The sequence below is a fragment of the Ovis aries genome, chromosome 2 (assembly GCF_016772045.2).
Source record: "Ovis aries strain OAR_USU_Benz2616 breed Rambouillet chromosome 2, ARS-UI_Ramb_v3.0, whole genome shotgun sequence".
Taxonomy (NCBI): Eukaryota; Metazoa; Chordata; class Mammalia; order Artiodactyla; family Bovidae; genus Ovis; species Ovis aries.
The window spans coordinates 66721792-66742890 of record NC_056055.1 but is presented as its reverse complement, the minus strand read 5'-3'; the positions used below and the strand labels follow the sequence as shown (position 1 = coordinate 66742890).

General features: G+C 40.7%; 1 pseudogene; it reads left to right on the top strand.

Annotated features, from left to right (window-relative positions):
* The first annotated feature begins 347 nt into the window (after positions 1-347).
* LOC121818507 (large ribosomal subunit protein mL51-like) lies at positions 348-1422 on the top strand (annotated as a pseudogene).
* Positions 1423-21099: the final 19677 nt, after the last annotated feature.

Here is a 21099-nt window from a genome sequence, read left to right as displayed (position 1 = left end):
TGGAATTGCCAGTGAGAATGTAAAATGTGGCTGCTTTGGAAAACAGTTTCTTAACTGATTAAACATAGTTACCACATGCCCTAACAATTCTACTCCTAGAATATATCCAAGAGAAAACAAAGCACATGTTCATTCACACAAAACCTTGTATATGAGTGTACATAGCAGCATTATCCTGGAGAAGGCAATGGCACCCTACTCCAGTACTCTTGCCTGGAAAATCCCTTGGGCAGAGGAGCCTGGTAAGCTGCAGTCCATGGGGTCGCTAAGAGTCAGACATGACTGAGCGACTTCACTTTCACTTTTCACTTTCATGCATTGGAGAAAGACGTGGCAACCCACTCCAGTGTTCTTGCCTGGAGAATCCCAGGGATGGGGGAGCCTGGTGGGCTGCCGTCTATGGGGTCGCACAGAGTCGGACACGACTGAAGCGACTTAGCAGCACCAGCAGCAGCAGCATTATCCATAGCCCAAAGGTGGAAACAACTTAAATATTCATCGACAGATGAATGGATAAACAAAAGGATGTATATTCATACAATGAAATATTATTTGGCCAAAAAATATAAATAAAGCACTGAAACATGCTATAACTTGAATTAATCTTGATAATATCCTAACCTGAAGGGAGCCAGTCACAAAAGAGCACATATTTACACTTCTACTCAAAATTAAAATCCAGAATAGGGAAATCTATGGAGACAAAAAGTAGATTAATGTTTAGTTAAGGCTGGGGAGGAAATTTTGTTTGTTTATTTGGCCACGCTGCACAGGCTTGTGGGATGTTACTTCCCCAACCAGGGATCAAATACTTACCCCCTGCACTGGAAGCACAGAGTCCTAACCACTGGACCACCAGGGAATTCCTCAAAATGTTTAAAAGATAAAGAGCTGCTGCAGTAAAGCCCAAGATGGCTGCTTGCACCTGGTACCCATATGACCCCCAGGGGGAAGGTTCTGTTATCTCCTTGAAGGCTATGTTTGGCCCTCCCTCCTGTGCTCCTGTGGTAAGCTGTTGTAGGGGAGAGATGAGAACAATGGCAGGGAACCTCTCTTGGGTGGCAGGCTGTAATCTATGGGACCAGTGCCTCTGCCCTGCAGAAGTTTCTCTCTGGGTGTCCCCAGATTGTTCCATGTAACGGTCACCCTCCTGCCCCCAAAGTGGCTGACCATTGGAAAGAGAAGAGGGCCATGCTTAGGGTATATGACAATGTTGGGATCCTGGGCAACTTTGAAAAGCACCCCAAAGAACTGATCAAGGGCCCCATATGGTTTTGAGGCTGGAAGGAGAATTGATTGCAGTGTTGTATCCAAAAGAAGAGAATGGTTATAAATAGGATGTTCACTGATGAACTGCACAACCTTAACAGACTCATCAGCTATCTCTACAAATGCTTTAACTAACATGGAAAGCACTGGTAGAAGAGAAAACAGGGAACTGTGGAGGAGGCGTATCTATCACCCAAGAAAAGGGAGAGCTCGTTCCCTTCTGAACAAAAGAATTTGTATACCCTCAGTAAAAAGGTGGGACTTCTTTGTAATAAAAAAAAGAAAAATATGAAGGGTTGCTGAAAGAAGAAAGACAAATATAGGGATAGAATAGAATATGTAAAATGGTGCAGATGTTAGCCAGTGTGGGGTTTTGAGCATCTGGCAGAATTCCTGGTGATTGCATTATCTGTATCATTTATTGACTTGCTGGAGTAATGCTGAAATTATTCAGTACACATTCAGATTTATCTCCCGGATACTTTAAAATAGAACACATTCAGAAACAGACTTCATTTTAGGGATGACAGTCTTCCCAGGATTCCAACGTGTTTTGACATCTTGCTTAAAACTTATAATGTCCTTCTAAATCCAATAGTAATTAAGAGTTATCTTTGCTGTTGGTTTGATCCCTGGGTCAGGAAGATCCCATGGATAGAAACAGGCAACCCACTCCTGGAGAGTATTGCCTGGAGAATTCCATGGATAGAGGAGCCTACTGGGCTACAGTCCATGGTGTTGCAAACAGTCAGACAAGACAGAGCGACTAATACTTTCACTCTGCTGTATTTTAGAGAAATGGGGCATAGTACATTTATGATCTTGCCCCGCACATATTCCTAAGTATTATTTCATTTTAAAACCCTACACTGTCCCCCACTAAAAAGTAAATTCCATGAATCATTAATTCTACAAATGTTTATTGCCATGTTCCAATCACTGTTCTAAAGACAGTTTTTCTCAGGTAGCAAAATATAGAATTTTATGTCCTCATAGAATTTACATTCTGTTAAAAAGAGACAGCTTAATAAACAGGTAAATCACAGATGTGTTTGAAGGTAGTCAATCCTATGCAGAAAATAGACCATGAGGGCAATGGTTTAATGTTTTTTTATGTGAAAAGCACGATGCTCAGAAGAATGCCTGGCTCAAGGAGGCACAATGAATATTTGTTGAATAAATGAGTGAATAAATGAATAGGTGTAGTTCAGCCTGTATGTTTGGCTTCTAACGGTTTTCAATTTGCACTTCATTATTATTATTATATTATTATTATTTTAATAAATGCAGCTGTAGAAATAATTTAACACGTGTCCTCCCTTTCTGTTCTGCTTTGCTCAAAAAGGTGGCATAGTATAGTGGTTAAGCACAAAAATCTCTGGAGGCAGGGTGCACAAATTCAAATCACAGCTTTATCACAAACTTCTGAGAACTTTAATTATACTTATAACAATTTTTAAACTGCATTCCTTTCATTAACTAAAACTTGAGGCTTTGCGTTTTGAAGATCTCCCACTTACAGATAATTTCAATATTGTTTATTAGCATCATCCTGATCATACCTTTGAGTTCTTATATTCAGTCAACAATTTTGTGTCAGTTGTGTGCAAGAAGCTGTCCTGGGTACTAAGGATATTGCATAGTGATGTGCTGATCATAGATGGATATTACAGTGTCTCTTCTCTTAATCAGAAATTTGATATATCTAGATTCTACACAAGATGTGAACTTCTTGTCAGCTGGGACTGCCTCATTCACATCTAACATCCTTAGAACTTTACACAGTGACTGGTGTATATATACATACAGCAAATATTTAATGAATGAAAAAAAAATTATTCTGTAACAACAGTTAGTTATACGTGTAAAAGGTTCACCTCTTTCAAGGGTTGGACATTCTGTTTAAAATATCTTTGGTCTGTTTGAGGTGGACCCGCCTAGGTCTAGACTCCGTTTCATATCAAGAGAGTCTGCATGGATGGAGGAGCAGGTGACCTATGGCTTGGCAGGATCCCAGAATATGCTTCTCTGCGTTGGACATCAGCCAGCATGGGGCCAAGATCAGAGAATAACTTCTTCCATCCTTAGATGTGCTGTTCCAACTCTCCGTTGTGAGCTGATTTTTCATTTCTGTGTTTTGGTTACATTTTCTTATTTCTTTTTTTGGAAGGGGCCTTGTTTTGAAAGTATGGTTAGTTAAGATGTCTCAGTCAAATAATAATTTATTAGCTATGATATAATGATATCAGAAAATAGCAAGCTCTTTGGCTGTTTATTTCCCTTGTTGTGGATAGAGAAAGTAAGTATAGAGATGTCTCAGTTGCTATGGATACCAGTCTTTGAGATGATAAAATTCTTTTAACATAATCCAGTTCAGTTAGGTTGGCTTTTTTCTTAAATATTATGTCTACCAAGCACACTCTTTTTTAAATAAAAAATTATATCTTTTCCTCCCAATATCAAAAAATATATTTTAATTTTTTCTCTAATTTTGCCCTTAAATTTTTCATTATCTTACAGCTCCTTTTTTTTTTTACACTAGTAAAGATGATTTGAAGAAATAGATATCTCTGGTTTTAATTCTATCTAAGCAAGAAAACTCATTTCATTGGTTCCACATAAGTACACACACATGTCACAGTATGATTGACCCAGTTGTAATGTTCAGAAGCATATTCTGGGATCCTGCCAAGCCATAGGTCACCTGCTTCTCCATCCATGCAGACTCTCTTGATATGAAAGGGAGTCTAGACCTAGGCGGGTCCACCTCAGACAGACCAAAGATATTTTAAACAGAATGTTCAACCATTGACAGAGGTGAGACTTTTACACATATAACTAACTGCTGTTACAGAATAAATTTTTTTTCATTCATTAAATATTTGCTGTATGTCTGTATATACCAGTCACTGTGTAAAGTGAACTCAGTATTTGAGAACCAGATTGATTATTAAAAGGTACATAACCATTTCATTGGTTTATTGAGTCAGAATTCTTTAAAATAGAATCTCTTTAGAATGAAGACTTTTGAACATTGCATTAAGTTAATTCATTGTTGCAGAGGGAAAAAAAAAAAAAAACCACCAAATCTACAAAATTGTTGTTCAGCTGTTCAGTCATATCTGACTCTTTGTGACTCCATGGACTGCAGCACGCCAGGCTTCCCTATCCTTCACCATCTCCTGGAGCTTGCTCAAACTCATGTTTATTGAGTTTGTGATGTCATCCAACCATCTCATCCTCTGTCATCCCTTTCTTCTCCTGCCTTCAATCTTTCCCAGCATCAGGGTCTTTTTCTAATGAGTCAGCTCTTCACATCAGGTGACCAAAGTTTTGGAGCTTCAGCATCAGTCCTTCCAATGAATGTTCAGGGTTGATTTCCTTTAGGATTGATTGGTTTGATCTCCTTGCTGTCCAATAAAACTCTAAGATAGTTAATCATTCATCTACTTTTCAAAAGGAATCATTGGAGTGGATTTATCAAAAAATGCTTTTGAAATCCTACTTTGGTGCCTCATTCTTCATTTTAATGTGTATCATTTTTGAGGCATTCATTATATAAATTTAAAATCTGTGCAGTAAACATTTTTCTGGACTGTTTTGCTAGAAGCTGCCATGTTGGAGATGAAAGGGCCAATTGATGAATCACAAAGCCTGGATGTTAGTCCCAACTCTGCCTCTAGCTGTGTGGCCTCAAATGAGTCATTTAACCTCTCAGATCTTAATTTCCTCATCCAAAAATTAGAGGTCAGGCTACATAAGTTTCCAAAGCCCCCTTGACATCCTAAAGTATCTACATTGCTTTGAAATTTATCCAAATCTCCAGCTGATATCCAGCATCAATGTTAGCAGCTCTTTTAAATAGGCTTACTGAGTTCAAAATGAAATAGAAAAGAGAAAGCTTTAGAAGTACAAGCCTGCTAGCAAGATTTATTTTTTCCAGTCCTGTACCGCATTTAAAATTGTTTTAAATTTTCAGTGGAAAATAGAAATTAGACCACATTCAGGTGGATCATTTCAAACCCTTTATTGTTGGTGATACTTTCTCCAGATGGAAATTAAGTGTGTAAAAGTAATACTGGCTAATACTAACATTTATTGCTTTTACTAAATGTCAGACATTTTGCTAATTGCTTTATATTGACTCTTCTCATCAATCCTAACAGCAGCACTATGACACAGATATTATGATGTTTATTTTACAGATAAAAATGAACATAATAAGGTCTTAGATGGCTCAACTAATAAGTGGCAGGACCAGAATTTGAATTCACGCTGACTTTTAATGTCCAGAGGATATAAACTCTGTAATGCACAGACATTCAGATTTTATGTGTGTGTGTGTGTGTGTTATACATTCTTCATGTGTCTCAAAATATGTCTTAGTCTCCTGTGCAGCGGTCCTTCTATGCACGCCTGATCTCAGTGAAAAGCACTGCACTCATCAATAAACAACAAGATAGAAACTTGGGAATTAATTTCTCATTCTCTTATTTCCACTCCCTACAAATGCAGCCCATCACCAAGTCCATTCCATTTTATTTATTAAATAGCTCTCACAGTGGATTTATGGGTCAGGGTCCCAAAGCAACCCTGGCAAACTTGTACTGTTTTACCTAAGAGACTTTAATGAAGGTACTATAGTGGCGTGAGAAAGCTCAAGGTAACCTACAAGCAGTGGTGGAGCACCTAGGCACTAGCAACAGTGGAATGCTGTTAGCATGTGTTATGAAATGAATTGTGTCCCCTGCCCAAAAGATATTGGAGTCTAACCTCCAATGCTCACCCTCTTGCTTAAGACTTTAACTGGGTCCTCATTGCTCTTAAGGTAAAATACAAATTTAAAACTGAGCTGTAAGGCCATGTGGGGTCTGTCCCCTCACAAAAGACTTCTTTCTCACTCTTGCTGTGTGTGTGTGTGTGTGTGTGTGTGTGCGTGTGCGTGTGTGTGTGTGTGTGTGTGTGTGTGTGTAGCCTCACGGACTTCCTCTCATTACCTCTAATGTGTTGTGCTCCCTCCCACCAGGGAAACTTGGTATGTGGATGCTTTTCCTTCAGCCTGGGTATAGTCCCCACCTTTGTTCCTAGTCTAGATTTTTCTTCAGCAAACAGAACACTCCAGTCATCAGTCCTAATTTTTGAGTCATCTCAGGCTCCAGAGTATGAGTGACCAAATCTTCAGTTGGTTTCAGTCTCCAGCATCAAGTCAGAGAGTTTTCCTGAATAACCAACTGAGCTCAGAACACTGTAGAATAGGACAAGTCATCCTCATTATTCCCTATCTAGAGTTCCAACCTATAGGACACCTGAGTTGAAAAAAAAAAATGACTTTTTTCAGCCACAGAATTTTGAGATGACTTTTAAAACTCAGTGATGCGTATATGCATAGAAAATGTTTGGGATATATATATTTTAAAATATTAAGGATGGGTGTGTTTGGGACTGTAATTGGGATAAGATACATAGCAGGAAAAGGGAGGAGATGTTTATATGTTCAAGGAAAATATTTGTTTACCATAACATGAAGTAGAAGAAGGTTTGCGTATCTGAATAAACCAGGGGTTCTAGAGAGAAACTGACATGGTGGAGGGAAGTGTTGGAGGTGGGGTAGGAGCAGTCCATGAGACCTCAGAGTAGGTTTTAGAGAGGAGATTCCATCCCTTCTCTCCATTCTATCACCTTTGATACTCTGGTTTGGGTCAACCAAATGTCACTCCTGAGGGTCAAGGGGAAGAAGCAAGCGAGCAGAGTCTTTTGTTTGGGAGCTCTCTACAAAATGACCCTCTTTATTACAGTCAATTTCTACAATAGCTGCTATAACCACAAACCAAAAATCAATACAATAGCTGTTGAAAATCTATGAATAGATTTCACGAGTGATATATCATCCTTGCTCTGTAAAAACTTACAATGAAAAAATGAGTTCTAGTTGCTATTCCTCTGGCTTTTGTTTTCAGTTATACTACTGAGACTAAAACTTCCCAGAGACTAAAAGGACTCTGAGGTGAGAATAAGCCTGATATGTTCAAGTGGCTGAAGGAAGGTTAAAGAATCATAAATAAGAGGAACAGAAATGAAATCTGAAGGTTAAGTAGAGAGCAGAATATGTAAGGCCTTTTGCTGCTGCTAAGTCGCATCAGTTGTGTCTGACTCTGTGCGACCCCATGGACTGTAGCCTACCAGGCCTCTCCGTCCACAGGATTTCCCAGGCAAGAGTACTGGAGTGGGGTGCCATTGCCTTCTCTGGTTAAGGCCTTTTCAGTTCAGTTCAGTTCAGTTCAGTCGCTCAGTCGTGTCCGACTCTTTGCAACCCCATGAATCGCAGCACGCCAGGCCTCCCTGTCCATCACCAACTCCTAGAGTTCACTCAGACTCACGTCCATCGAATCCGTGATGCCATCCAGCCATCTCATCCTTGGTTGTCCCCTTCTCCTCCTGCCCCCAGTCCCTCCCAGCATCAAAGTCTTTTCCAATGAGTCAACTCTTCGAGTTTCAGCTTTGGCATCATTCCTTCCAAAGAAATCCCAGGGTTGATCTCCTTCAGAATGGACTGGTTGGATCTCCTTGCAGTCCAAGGGACTCTCAAGACTCTTCTCCAACACCACAGTTCAAAAGCATCAATTCTTCGGCGCTCAGCCTTCTTCACAGTCCAACTCTCACATCCATACATGACCACAGAGGCTAAGGTAAATTTTGTATATCATTTTTAATGCAACAGACAACCATTTTAGGGTTATAAACTGAGAGGTGATATGATCTGATTTACACTTTGTGCAGAAATCTCTGGAGTGCCATTTGGAGAATATGAGCAAAGGGTCACCACTCAGGAGGCTGTTTTAGCTGTCCTGGTGGAGGTGTATGATGCATAAACCCAGACTGGAGTTTGGGCAGGGAAAATGGAGATAAGTGGTTGGATAAAGGACATTCTTTTGGGGTCAGGCTGTCGTTGAATAAAATGTGGGGGCAGGAGTAGGGGAGAATCGAACGTGACATCCAGTTTCTGACTGGAAGGACTAGGTCAGTGGTGGTGTCATTTATTGAGATGGGGCAGATTAAGGGAGGAGGATGTTTTGGAAAAATATGAAGACTTCTGTCTTGGCAATCTTAGGTTTGAGATGCCTGGAGCCATCCAAGTAGAAGTGTTGTAATGACTTTAATGGGGCCCCATGATTCCAGTCCTGGCTCCATTTCCCTGCCCTCCCCTAACTCCCCCATTCTGTTCTGCAAGTCACTGCTCTGTTAATCTTTCCAAAGCCTGGCTCGAATCAAACAAGATCCTGGCTAAAAAATATTCAGCATGCCCTTATTGCCCTCTGAATCATGCATAGATACCTCAGTCTGGTTTTCAACCCTTGATTTACATTCTGAGTGTTTTCTTTCAGCCTTATCTCTTGCTCTACTGTCTGATTTAGCCAAACTGAGTACTTTTCTATTCCTCAAACACCTTGCATATTCCTGTCTCCCAATCCTGTCTCAAGTTTTCCCCTTTACCTGCTGCTGCTGCGAAGTCACTTCAGTCGTGTCCGACTCTGTGCGACCCCATAGATGGCAGCCCACCAGGCTCCCTCGTCCCTGGGATTCTCCGGGCAAGAACCCCAGAGTGGGTTGCCATTTCCTTCTCCAATGCGTGAGAGTGAAAAGTGAAAGTGAAGTCGCTCAGTCGTGTCTGACTCTTTAGCGACCCCATGGACTGCAGCCAATCAGGCTCCTCCGTCCATGGGATTTTCCAGGCAAGAGTACTGGAGTGGGGTGCCATTACCTTCTCCACCTCTTTACCTGGAATCTCCTCAAACTTGATAGTCATAATCACTCAGAATTCAATTAAATTTATAAACTGTAAGCATATGACTCTAGACCTTTAAGGATGTTGGTATAACACTGATTTATTGCTTTAGTTATTCTTCTTAAGTATGTCTACCATTTTCCTGGCATTTGAAATGGATTAATATAAAGTAACAGTTTTAAATGCTTATTATTAAACAGTGAAGAGGTCATGTGGCTCCAAATGAATAGAATGAGAGGTACACATTTTTGAAGTTTCATTCAGTTCAGTTCTGTCACTCAGTTTTCCGACTCTTTGTGACCCCATGGACTGCAGCACGTCAGGCCTCCCTGTCCATCACCAACTCCAGGAGTTTACCCAAGCTCATATCCATTGAGTCAGTGATGCCATCCAACCATCTCATCCTCTGTTGTCCTCTTCTCCTGCCCTCAATCTTTCCCAGCATCAGGGTCTTTTCAAATGAGTCAGTTCTTCGCATCAGGTGGCCAAAATATTGCAGTTTCAGCTTCAGCATCAGTCCTTCCAATGAACACCCAGGACTGATCTTCTTTAGGATGGACTCATTGGATCTCCTTGCGGTCCTAGAGGCTTTCAAGAGTCTTCTCCAACACCACAGTTCAAAAGCATCAATTCTTTGGTGCTCAGCTTTCCTTACAGTCCAACTCTCACATCCATACATGACTACTGGAAAAATCATAGCCTTGACTAGATGGACCTTTGTTGGCAAAGTAATGTCTCTGCTTTTTAATATTCTGACTAGGTTGGTCATAACTTCCCTTCCAAGGAGTAAGTGTCTTTTAATTTCATGGCTGCAATCACCATCTGCAGTGATTTTGGAGCCCCCAAAAATAAAGTCTGTCACTGTTTCCACTGTTTCCCCATCTATTTCCCATGAAGTGATGGGACCAGATGCCATGATCTTTGTTTTCTGAATGTTGAGCTTTAAGCCAACTTTTTCCCTCTTCTCTTTCACTTGCATCAAGAGGCTCTTTAGTTCTTCTTAACTTTCTGCCTTAAGGGTAGTGTCATCTGCATATCCAAAGTTATTGATATTTCTCCCAGCAATCTGGATTCCAGCTTGTACTTCATCCAGCCCAGCATTTCTCATGATGTACTCTGCATATAAGTTAAATAAGCAGGGTGACAATATACAGCCTTGATGTACTACTTTTCCTATTTGAAACCAGTCTGTTGTTCCATGTCCAGTTCTAACTGTTGCTTCCTGACCTGCATACAGATTTCTCAAGAGGTAGGTGAGGTGGTCTGGTATTCCCATCTCTTTCAGAATTTTCCACAGTTTTTTGTGATCCACACAGTCAAGGCTTTGGCAATAAAGCAGAAATAGATGTTTTTCTGGAACTCTCTTGCTCTTTTGATGATCCAGCGGATGTTGGCAACTTGATCTCTGGTTCCTCTGCCTTTTCTAAAACCAGCTTGAACATCAGGAAGTTCACGGTTCATCTATTGCTGAAGCCTGGCTTGGAGAATTTTGAGCATTACTTTGCTGGAGTGTGAGATGAGTACAACTGTGCGGTAGTTTGAGCATTCTTTGGCATTGCCTTTCTTTGGGACTGGAATGAAAACTGACCTTTTCCAGTCCCATGGCCACTTCTGAGTTTTCCAAATTTGCTGGCATATTGAGCGCAGCACTTTCACAGCATCATTTTTTAGGATTTGAAATAGCTCAACTGGAATTCCATCACCTCCACTAGCTTTGTTTGTAGTGATGCTTCCTAAGGCCCACTTGACTTCACATTCCAGGATGTCTGGCTCTCGGTGAGTGATCATACCATCATGATTATCTGGGTCATGAAGATCTTTTTTGTACAGTTCTTCTGTGTATTTTTGCCACCTCTTCTTCATATCTCCTGCTTCTCTTAGGTTCACACCATTTCTGTCCTTTATTGTTTCATTGGTCTTTACTAAGAGCCATGAGAGCAAAACTCACCACTCAGAAGTTCAAAATAAGTTTTGAAAGATTAAAAGCCTAGGGGATGATTTATGAAACTATCCAGTGGAAAGTCTGTTTCATAAAATAAAAGAAGGACATCAATATGATTAAAAGAAAGTGGGGTGAGAGGAGGATTTGAGTGGTAATAGTACCCTTGAATAGCAACTTAAATGCTAGCAGCAACATTCTTTCTGTTATTGATGTGTTACTACTCATGCTTTAGTGAGAGGCTCTGTGTTGCCTTTTGAAAGAGTTTACAAAGCCTTGGTACCTTTAACAGAGTTTTGTGCTCTGTGGGCTCACATCATTATATCCATCAGAAAACACAGCTAATAATGAGACAAGAAGTACCATGGTGGTTATACCATCCAGAATGTAAAAAAAAGTCACAATGCTCACTGGAATTTGCCTATTTATATTTTGTTGGAAAAAACCATGTCACAAGTATAATAGCTGTAGGTTGTAGTTAGTAAATTTTGCCATCAACTATAAAATATTTTTAAATTTAGTGTTATGGAGGGTATTTATAGGCTCTACAAATGTATTTTTAAATGAAGTGTTTTTATCAGTTGCATCAAACATGACTGAAATAAAGGTTATTATTTTTGAGTCTGTGGCCAAGCTGACATAGAATAAATTGTATCTATTGATTATCAAATTGAATGTGATTAAGACTCATAGTTCAACACAGATTGAGCTGTATAGTGAGAACTGGGTCAGATCTTTTAGCCTGAGGTTCAGAATTCCAAGCCCAGGTGTTAAAAATTACCCTTTGAATATCTCTCCTATCCACTGCTGATGTTTTTTGAGACCTTAAATTTTCATTACCCCCTTGAACATGTTAATTTAGTTTAGAACAGATGTGTGTGGCATCTGTGCACATATGTTTCCTGCAGAATTATTGGGAGTGGAGGATCAGTGTCCAACTTTGAAGCACATCTCTCTGATGAGTTCCCTTGAAATCAGTATTTCTGGATCTGAGAATTATACTACCACCCTACCTCTAAATCTGTCAGTGTTTTCTGTGGCAGGCAGGCATGCAGTTTAATGAGGTGACTTTTTCTTCCTCCCAGAGTTTTCCCCTAGCACAGTCCAGTTTTCCATCTGGGCTTGGGCTTGGGACTTGCTCATTTGTGGACCTGTAAGTCAGCCTGGCAGGCCCGGTCCCAGAGCTATGGCTTTCTCATAGAGCCAGCTTTGTGAGGGGGCTCCTTGACTATGGAGAAACCCATCGGAGCATGACTTTTTTTTCATCAGCTTTTGGGAGCTCTGACAAACGTTCTGAACATTTTAATCAGATATTCTGACTTCCCAAAGAGGTTTTTATGGCTCCATAGTCAACATATTCCAATGCTGACTTTGGAGCTTAGGAGAGAGCTCCAAGACATAATGTCTATTTTATGTTCTTTAAAAAATCATTTCAGGAGTGATAGGAAGGCCACTTATATTTGAGAATGGCACTGAAGTGTCTTCTGCCAAGCCAGACATACACTCCTAGAGGGGAACCACTCACAGTCAGGGATTCATACTTACTTATGCAGATAGCCTGGAGGTGAGTGGTGCTCACCACACCAGAGTCTGAAGTCAAAGTACTCCTGCCATCTGTCAGATGACCATGGAAAAGTAGGTCTAGGAGGCCGGAATACGCCACCCCAAACTATAACTGTGGGAGCCCAGAATATGCCAGCTTAATGGACTCTTTGGCATAAGGATTTTCTTGAGACACAGCAGACAAAGGAAAAGCTCTGAAAACAGAGTAGAAGTTACCCTTTGGTGAGGGAAACTTACATTTATAAAGGAAACTACCATTTGTAGGGGTGTCTCTTTCTGGGTACCAGGAAAAGAAAGGTTGACTAAAGACTCTAACCAATGGAGAAGCCCCTTGCATCTGCATGAAAAATCTTACCCTTGTTTACTGTACTTTTCTGATCATTTTCCCATAATTGGCCTCCCCTCTACCATTCTTACTGTGTTTTACTTGAAGATGTATCTAAGCTCAAGTTCTAGCCACCTCTTTGAATTTACTCACCCCTGAGTCTCTCCCATGTAATATGAGAAAGATACATGTTAATAAGCTTGTTTGTTTTTGTCTTGTTAATCTGTCTTTGATAAGAGGGGTCCCAGTCAAAAAAGTAAAAGGGCAGAAGGAAAAATGTTTCCTCCTACTCCACAGGTATGTGACAAACCTAAGTTTATTGTCACCTGAAAACTGACCTTTTTGGGGTGCAGATTTTAAAACACATAGATATTTTTCTACTTCTCCTATCTGGGGAATCAATCAGTTTTTTAAAAAACCTCCCAAAGTGATTCTCTGAAAATCCCAGTCCGTAACCACTGTATCTGTCCTAAGTCTCTTCTGCCACGTCTATTATGAGCCTGTGCAACTTATTGCAGGGCTAGGTCACCTTGGAAACATGGCCAATCATTGGGTTACAGTTCAAAACCCATTAGTTTCCAGAGATAGTTCACCACTCATTTAAGCATAATTCAGATTTTTATAACAAACCTAGAAGTTATTATAATTATACATTATGAATAATTAAGAATTATGGAGCTCACTCCTTGTAGGAGACATGGACTAAGTATTCTGATTGCATTATCTTACCCTCATGAAATCTCTCTTTCACAGGTGCTCTGCTAGTTATGCCAGTTTTACAGAGGAAAATTGGGATTCAGAGAAGGTACCTTGCCCAACTAGTAACTGGTAAAATTAGATCCTAAACCGAAGGGTATCTAAGACCAAAATATGTGACTTCAGCTGCCATGCTGTGTTTTCCTCAAATACAGGAAAACACAGTGTGTCTTCTGGTTTGTTTTTACTTTCCAGTCAAAATCTGAGCTAATGTTTTCCATTTCCCTGGCTTTTAGGAAAGCGCTCGGTCCCCCTGTTCTTCCCTATCTTTGGGTTTCAAGCAGTCATTGGGAAAACATAATTAAAAGCAAAATCTCTCAATCCAAAAAATCTTGCCACAAAGGTGTAAGAGAAGGAGACAATTTTAATGTTGAAAAAGCATTAAACCAGAATGTGATGAGCATCACAGGCAACCCACTGAAGGGATTGCAAAGGCAGAGGGCAGTCTCCCTCTTTTCTGTAACTGAGTGGCGATTACACTAGATAGGTTAGACCCATCTCCTCCCAGGACACTGGGGGATGAGCCTTATTTTTCTTAAGGATTACATTCCAAAGAAATGGCTGCTGAGTCTTTGATGAAATTTTTGAGTTGTGAGACTGGCATTTAGAGTCATTAAGAAGTATTACATTCCTCTGAGAAGGATAGAGAAAGAAATTGTGAAAGAAAGCAGAGGGGAGGGAGGAAAGTCTCTTCCCTGATGTTCACCAAGGGAGAATTAGGCCTCTTATTTTCAGTTTGCATTTGCCTCTTACACTATCTAAGTCTTTACTCCTTAAAATTACCTTAAGCGTGACCCACCTTCTCCATACTCCTAGATTTGGGGTCAGCACCTCTTAACGGCCCCTGCTCCAAAAATTTCCTGAAGAGCTCTCACTATGCCACTCCACCTAGGATTTCACTTCTCTGATCTCTCAGTTATCTCTAAAGCAGCTACCACTCTGAGACAAAAGTTTCCTTAGGAATAACATTAGAGTGATCCTTAGCTTCTCTTCAGCTGAATTCACATTTCACTCACTCTAGGGGCTGGACTGGGAAAACTCCCAAATACACATCCTGTGGAGGACTCAGCATTTAGTGACTCAGATTATAGTTTCTGGAAGATGTCAACCTTAAGGAAGAATGAGGAGAAAGCTCAAAGTGGCCTGTCAGACAGAGATCTAGCTTCCAGTTAAGTGATCAGAAAATATGCATAATTTACTGCCTGAGCTTTATATAAATTAAGCCTCAGTGAAATCCCAGGATTATGTAAGGGAGGAAAAAGTTTTCCTCCTCCTTTTTAAGTTTCCTGGCTGAGTCTGAATGTTAAATTGACAAAGATTAACAGAAACCAGAACAGAGGGAAAGCATACAAGTTTATTTATTATACTTTTTATGTGATTAGGAGCTTTCATTAAGGAAATGATCTGAAAGAACCATTAAACCTGAGTATTTTCATGCTAGGTTTGATGATGAGTGCACATTTTGAGGAGGAACAGGTAAATTAAGGACTATCAGATAAGTGTAGTAAGCTGAGGGAAACTTAGCAAGGCCTGTTCATTCAGATTCCTCTCCGTGCCCTGCCTTGGAGATCAGAATGCTTCCTTCCTCTGGTAGTAGAGAGGGCACCTCTCGCATGATGGTCTTATGACCTACTTTAGGGGAGAAGGGTAGGAAGTCATAGAGAACAACTTGCTTCTACTGTTTTCTCAACCTCCTTCAGTCAAGGTGCTATATTTCAGGGTTGAGTGTTCTGAAACCCGTCATTTACCATGAACTGCATTGTCCAGCATAGGAGTGTACCTTCCGAGTGTGCCTCCCCTTCAATTCTTTTGAGAGTTTGTATCCCCGTAGCATTTCTTTTACATACAGAACTTAAAAAAAAAAAAAACCAGCTAATTTCATCTATCAATGAAGTGGTATGATGCCGAAGGGGATCAGGATATGCCATCTCAAAGTATGTCACTTTAGCATAAGAATTATTTTCAGCTGAATGCATTTGAGTTGCTGAAATCCCTTATCTGCCTCAAAGCAGTGTCTCAAATCTCATCACTCCTTTGGGCATTCACTTCCTTCTGTGATGTTCTATGTGCAAGTAAATTTAAAAACTAATAAATTTATATGCCTTCTCTCCTGTCTATCTGCCTTTTGTCTTTTAAGTTTAACTTACAGGCTTCCCTGACACTGAACCTAAGATGGCAGAAGAAAAGTATTTCTTCTCCTATGTCTAGGATGTGCCAAAATAATGTGGAAGGAGAGAATGGGTGGGAAGGAACTGGCAATGGGTTGAGATTGGTGGAACTGGTGATGCCTAATTTTGTATATATTTTACATTCTCCATACTTTTTAGTTTAAAAAAAAAAGTTCTAGGTTGAGTTTAGGTTAAAAATTTAGTTCAGTTATTTTGTTTCCAAGTATTTGCTGATTTGGTTTCCTGTTTTTGGTTATAATTTTGATTATTTGGATAACAACAAAGAAGAATTTATGGTTGAAAATTCACCATAAGATTTTTACAGGAGATAGCTAGTTGCCTACATGTAGAGTAAATATCCCCTACATGTAAACCCATAACTATTGTGCACTGAAGGCCTGCAATATGTCAGACAGCCTGTGCGGTGTTTCATAAACACTATTTTGAATCTTCACAAAATCCTGTCAGGTAGGTCTTATTTCTCTCCATCTTCCAAGTGTGGAAGCTGAGACTCTGAAAATTAAGTTTGCTGGGGTTGTGTTTGTATGTGTGTGTTAGCCGTTCAGTCGTATCTGACTCTTTGTGATCCTGTGAACTGTACTCCACCAGGCTCCTCTGTCCATGGAATTCTTCAGTCAAGAGTGGATTGCCATTCCCTTCTCCAAGGGATCTTCCCAACCCAGGGATTGAACCCAGGTCTCCTGCATTGCAGGTAGATTCTTTACCATCTGGGCCACCATGTGGGATGGTGGGACCATCCCTTAGCTGAGGGTAAACCCTTAGCTGGGATTACCCAGTCAGCAAATGACAGAAATTGTATTCAAACCCCAGTTTGTTTCCCTCCACTCTCTGTTCCTTCATTTATCTATTTGACAAAAGTTTATTAAATGCTTGTCATCTTCCAAGCATTATTCAGAGCCATGAACTTAGAAAATACCATCTCTGACCAAATCAGCAGAACCTGCAATCCTCTCTTTTTACCCTGAACCACTTCCAACTCAGGGATTTTATTTGACTCTGGGCATGAAAGCAGATTCTGACACTAATCTTCTCCCAGCTATATGGAAAGCCAAGGTACAGCAAAGTTATTGTCTGGGAAACTTATCCAAGACTTGGAAATATGCAAAAAAGATTATTGAATGTCCTTTCAGTGGGGTGCTAGGCACTGTATAGTTGATGCTTTGGGGATTAGCTGGTTACATAGAAGGAATACTTTTGGTTGCCTTTTGATTGATGGATATTGTACAATTTGATAAGGATAGATGTTCTTTTGTAGAAAACTGGTTGCAATGTAAATGATTCTGGCAGACAGCAAGAATGTAGAGACAACTGATTTTTGCACTGCAAAAAAAAAAATAATCCTAAACACTATACTTTATTACTTGATATAATGTTAACCAGACTTCATCCTATTAGCAAAATTATGTCAGCCTTCTTGATTGCCAGTGACTGGCTAGTTTGAAGAAGTCAGGGGCCAAATCGTGGTGGGTTCTGCACATTGCGAGAAGGAGTCAGGATTTTACTGAAAGTGTGATGTGAAACCATTGAAAAGATTCAAGCAGAGGAATTACATAATATGAATTATCCTTGCTAAGAACACTGAGGCTGCACAGCATTCTGAAGTCAGATAGAGGGCCTTGGGAAAGTCATTCCATCCCTCTTGATCACAGATCCCTCACCCAGAGAGAAAGTAAAATGATAGCTGCTTGCAAGATTGAAGTGAAGATTATACAGGGCTGGAGACATGCACACCTACCGCTCCCAAGATAAATCATGAGTCACTTACACGAGTGTGTCTGCACTAAGCCAGGCTGGGCTGACTTAACCACTAGAAGCATCCAGGTGACATCTTCTGAATGATCCTTACTTTCTTGCTAAGGGAGAAGGGGTCATGGAAGTAATTAGCCTCGGCAGAGGACAGGGGTGAAGGTGAGAATAAGAATTTATTTAAGCTCATGCTTTATGAGCCTTGTCAAGTCTGCAAATCTAGATTGAATAAGGAACAGCTGAACAGGGTTTTTGTTTTGTTTTAGTAGACAAATGGGAAATATTCCTTATTCTAACTCTTTTCAAAGCCAGAAGGAAGAAAAGAGGAAAGAAGGAAGAGAAAGAAGAAAAGGGAAAGGAAGGAGAGAAAATGGAAAGATGCTCTACATTGTAGATAGGTTTGAGTTGAAATTTTCTCATGCATAGGTTTCTTGATCTTCTTTTTTGAAGATTCCTGAGTACTGACTTTCTATTTCTTGCTTGGGGCAGTTCTTTAGGCCTAATTATAGGAAAGGAAAACCTGGCCTAGAAAAACCCTGAAAAGAGAGAAGAAAAACTCTTTGGTTCCCAAGAATGCCTAAGGATTCTCCTTGTCCTTTACTGGCGGGGCGTCACCAGGGCTATCTTGTACCTATAGAGTGCCTGATGCAGCAACACTACCATGAGGCTAATATTATCTCTCTAATCAAGAGGATGCGGAAACTGAGGTCCAGAGAGCTTGAACAGTGCATAGCTGGTCAGTAGTATGGCAAGTACACAAAACAAATTCTACCTGACTCCAAATCTGACACTCTAAACCTCATGTTAGGTGTGTAACAGCATTTTCATGTGGTTTGTTTTCTATGTGAGACATTGCCAGAAACCAGCAGCTAATAAGGCACATCTTGGCTTTATGCTCTATATTAGCTCAGGTCAGATTTTGTATCATTATATCTGACAGCTATTTCTCTGCTACATGATCATTTCTGTGATCTTAGGAGAGTCTGTCATACTACCCATGAACTGACAGAGTGGGATATGAGGCATTAAGACTGAGGAAGGGGTGTGTGTGTGTGTGTGTGTGTGTGTGTGTGTGTGTGTGTGTGTGTGTTTATGAGAGAGAGAGAAGCTCTCTGTGTTTTGGGAACAGGGAGAATATGCATATTTTAATTTTCAGAGTTGTTGTTGTTCAGTTGTTCAGTAGTGTCCGACTCTTTGCAACGCCATGGACTGCAGCACCCCAGGCTTCCCTGTCCTTCACTATCTCCCCGAGCTTGCTCAAACTCATGTCCATTGAGTTGGTGATTCCACCCAACCATCTCCACCTCTTGTCATCCCCTTCTCCTCCTGCCTTCAGTCTTTCGCACCTTCAGGGTCCTTTCTAATGAGTTGGCTCTTCTCATCAGGTGGCCAAAGTATTGGAACTTCAGCTTCAGCATCAGCCCTTCCAATGAATATTCAGGATTGATTTCCTTTAGGATTGACTGATTTGATCTTGCAGTCCAAGGGGCTCTCAAGAGTCTTCTCCAACACCACAGTTCAAAAGCATCAATTTTTCAGGGCTCAGCCTTCTTTATGGTCCAACTCTCACATCCATACACGACTACTGGAAAAACCATAGCTTTGACTAGATGGGTCTTTGTAGGCAAAATAGTATCTCTGCTTTTTAATATGCTGTATGGGTTAGTCATAACTTTTCTTCTAAGGAACAATTGTCTTTTAATTTTGTGACTGCACAATCACCATCTGCAGTGATTTTGGAGCCCAAGAAAATAAAGTCTGACACTGTTTCCATATCTATTTGCCATGAAGTGATGGGACTGGATGCCATGATCTTTGTTTTTTGAATGTTGAGTTTGAAGCTAGCTTTTTCACTCTCTTCTTTCACCTTCATTAAGAGGTTCTTTAGTTCTTCTTCACTTTCTGCCACAAGGGTGGTGTCATCTGCATAACTGAGCTTATTGATTCTTCTCCCGGCAATCTTGATTCCAGCTTGTGTTTCATCCAACCTGGCATTTCTCATGATGTACTCTGCATATAGGGAGAAGGAAATGGCAACTCACTCCAGTATTCTTGCCTAGGTAATCCTGTGGACAGAGGAGCCTGGTGGGCTGCTGTCCATAGGGTCACACAGAGTCAGACACTACTGAAGCGATTTAGCATGCATGCATGCATTGGAGAAGGAAATGGCAACCCACTCCAGTATTCTTGCCTGGAGAATCCTGTGAACAGAGGAGCCTGGTGGGCTGCCATCTATGGGGTCGCACAGAGTCGGACACGACTGAAGTGACTTAGCAGCAGCAGCAGCAACTCTGCATATAAGTTAAATAAGTAGGGTGACCCTACACGGCATGGCTCATAGGAAGGGGATGACAGAGGATGAGATGGTTGGATGGCATCACCAACTTGATTGACATGAGCCTGAGTAAGCTTTAGGAGTTGATGATGGACAGGGAAGCCTGGCATGCTGCAGTCCACAGGGTCGCAAAGAGTCGGACCTGACTGAGCAACTGAAGTGAAGTAGGATGGCAATATACAGCCTTGTAGTACTCCTTTCCCAATTTTGAACCAGTCCATTGTTCCATGTCTTGTTCTAACTGTTGCTTCTTGACCTGCATACAGATTTCTCAGGAGACAGGTAACGTGGTCTGGTATTCCCATCTCTTCAAGAATTTTCTACAGTTTGCTGTGATACACAGAGTCAAAGGCTTAAGCACAGTAAATGAAGTAGAAGTAGATGTTTTTCAGAAACAGTGCAGTAATTTATCACCACATGAATTCTGGTCTGAGTTAGCCCTTTGTATTATTTAGCTTACTAGTAAGTTTCTACTTTCATGACTAAAGCAATTGGCTCCTTAGTTAATTTCTCCTCTTGAGATGTATGCAGGAGAAAGTAGAGTAAAACAGAGTTATTTTTGAAATGAGTAAGGGAATCTCTTACCTTTCTCCTTACATCTTTAAAAGAGGCATTTAACCAGATGTGTAGAGCAGACTTTTGGACTCTGAGGGAGAGGGAGAGGGTGGGATGATTTAGGAGAATGGCATTGAAACATGTATACTATCGTGTAAGAAACGAATCGCCAGTCTATGTTCGATGCAGGATGCAGGATGCTTGGGGCTGGTGCACAGGGATGATCCAGAGAGATGATATGGGGTGGGAGGTGGTAGGGGGGTTCATGTTTGGGAACTCATGTACACCCGTGGTGGATTCATGTCAATGTATGGCAAAACCAATACAGTATTGTAAAGTAAAATAAAGTAAAATAAATTAATAAATAAATAAAGCAGCCTTCTTCTCTGGTTAGTTTTGCATATTTGCCTACAGAAGTGAGGCACTAATGGTGGTGGTAAGACAGCCAAGGCTGTATTCCACCCAAAAGCCATATCATCACAACTCAAACTCATTCCTCAGCACTGGGCCTTATTCGTCATGAGTCATTGGTTGTATATGGACAAACCCCATTCAAACCAACTAGAGCAAAAGAATTTATTGAAAGGGCAAGGAGATGTTTTAGAATACTCTAGGGTAGGGATGCAGCTAAGCCAAGAG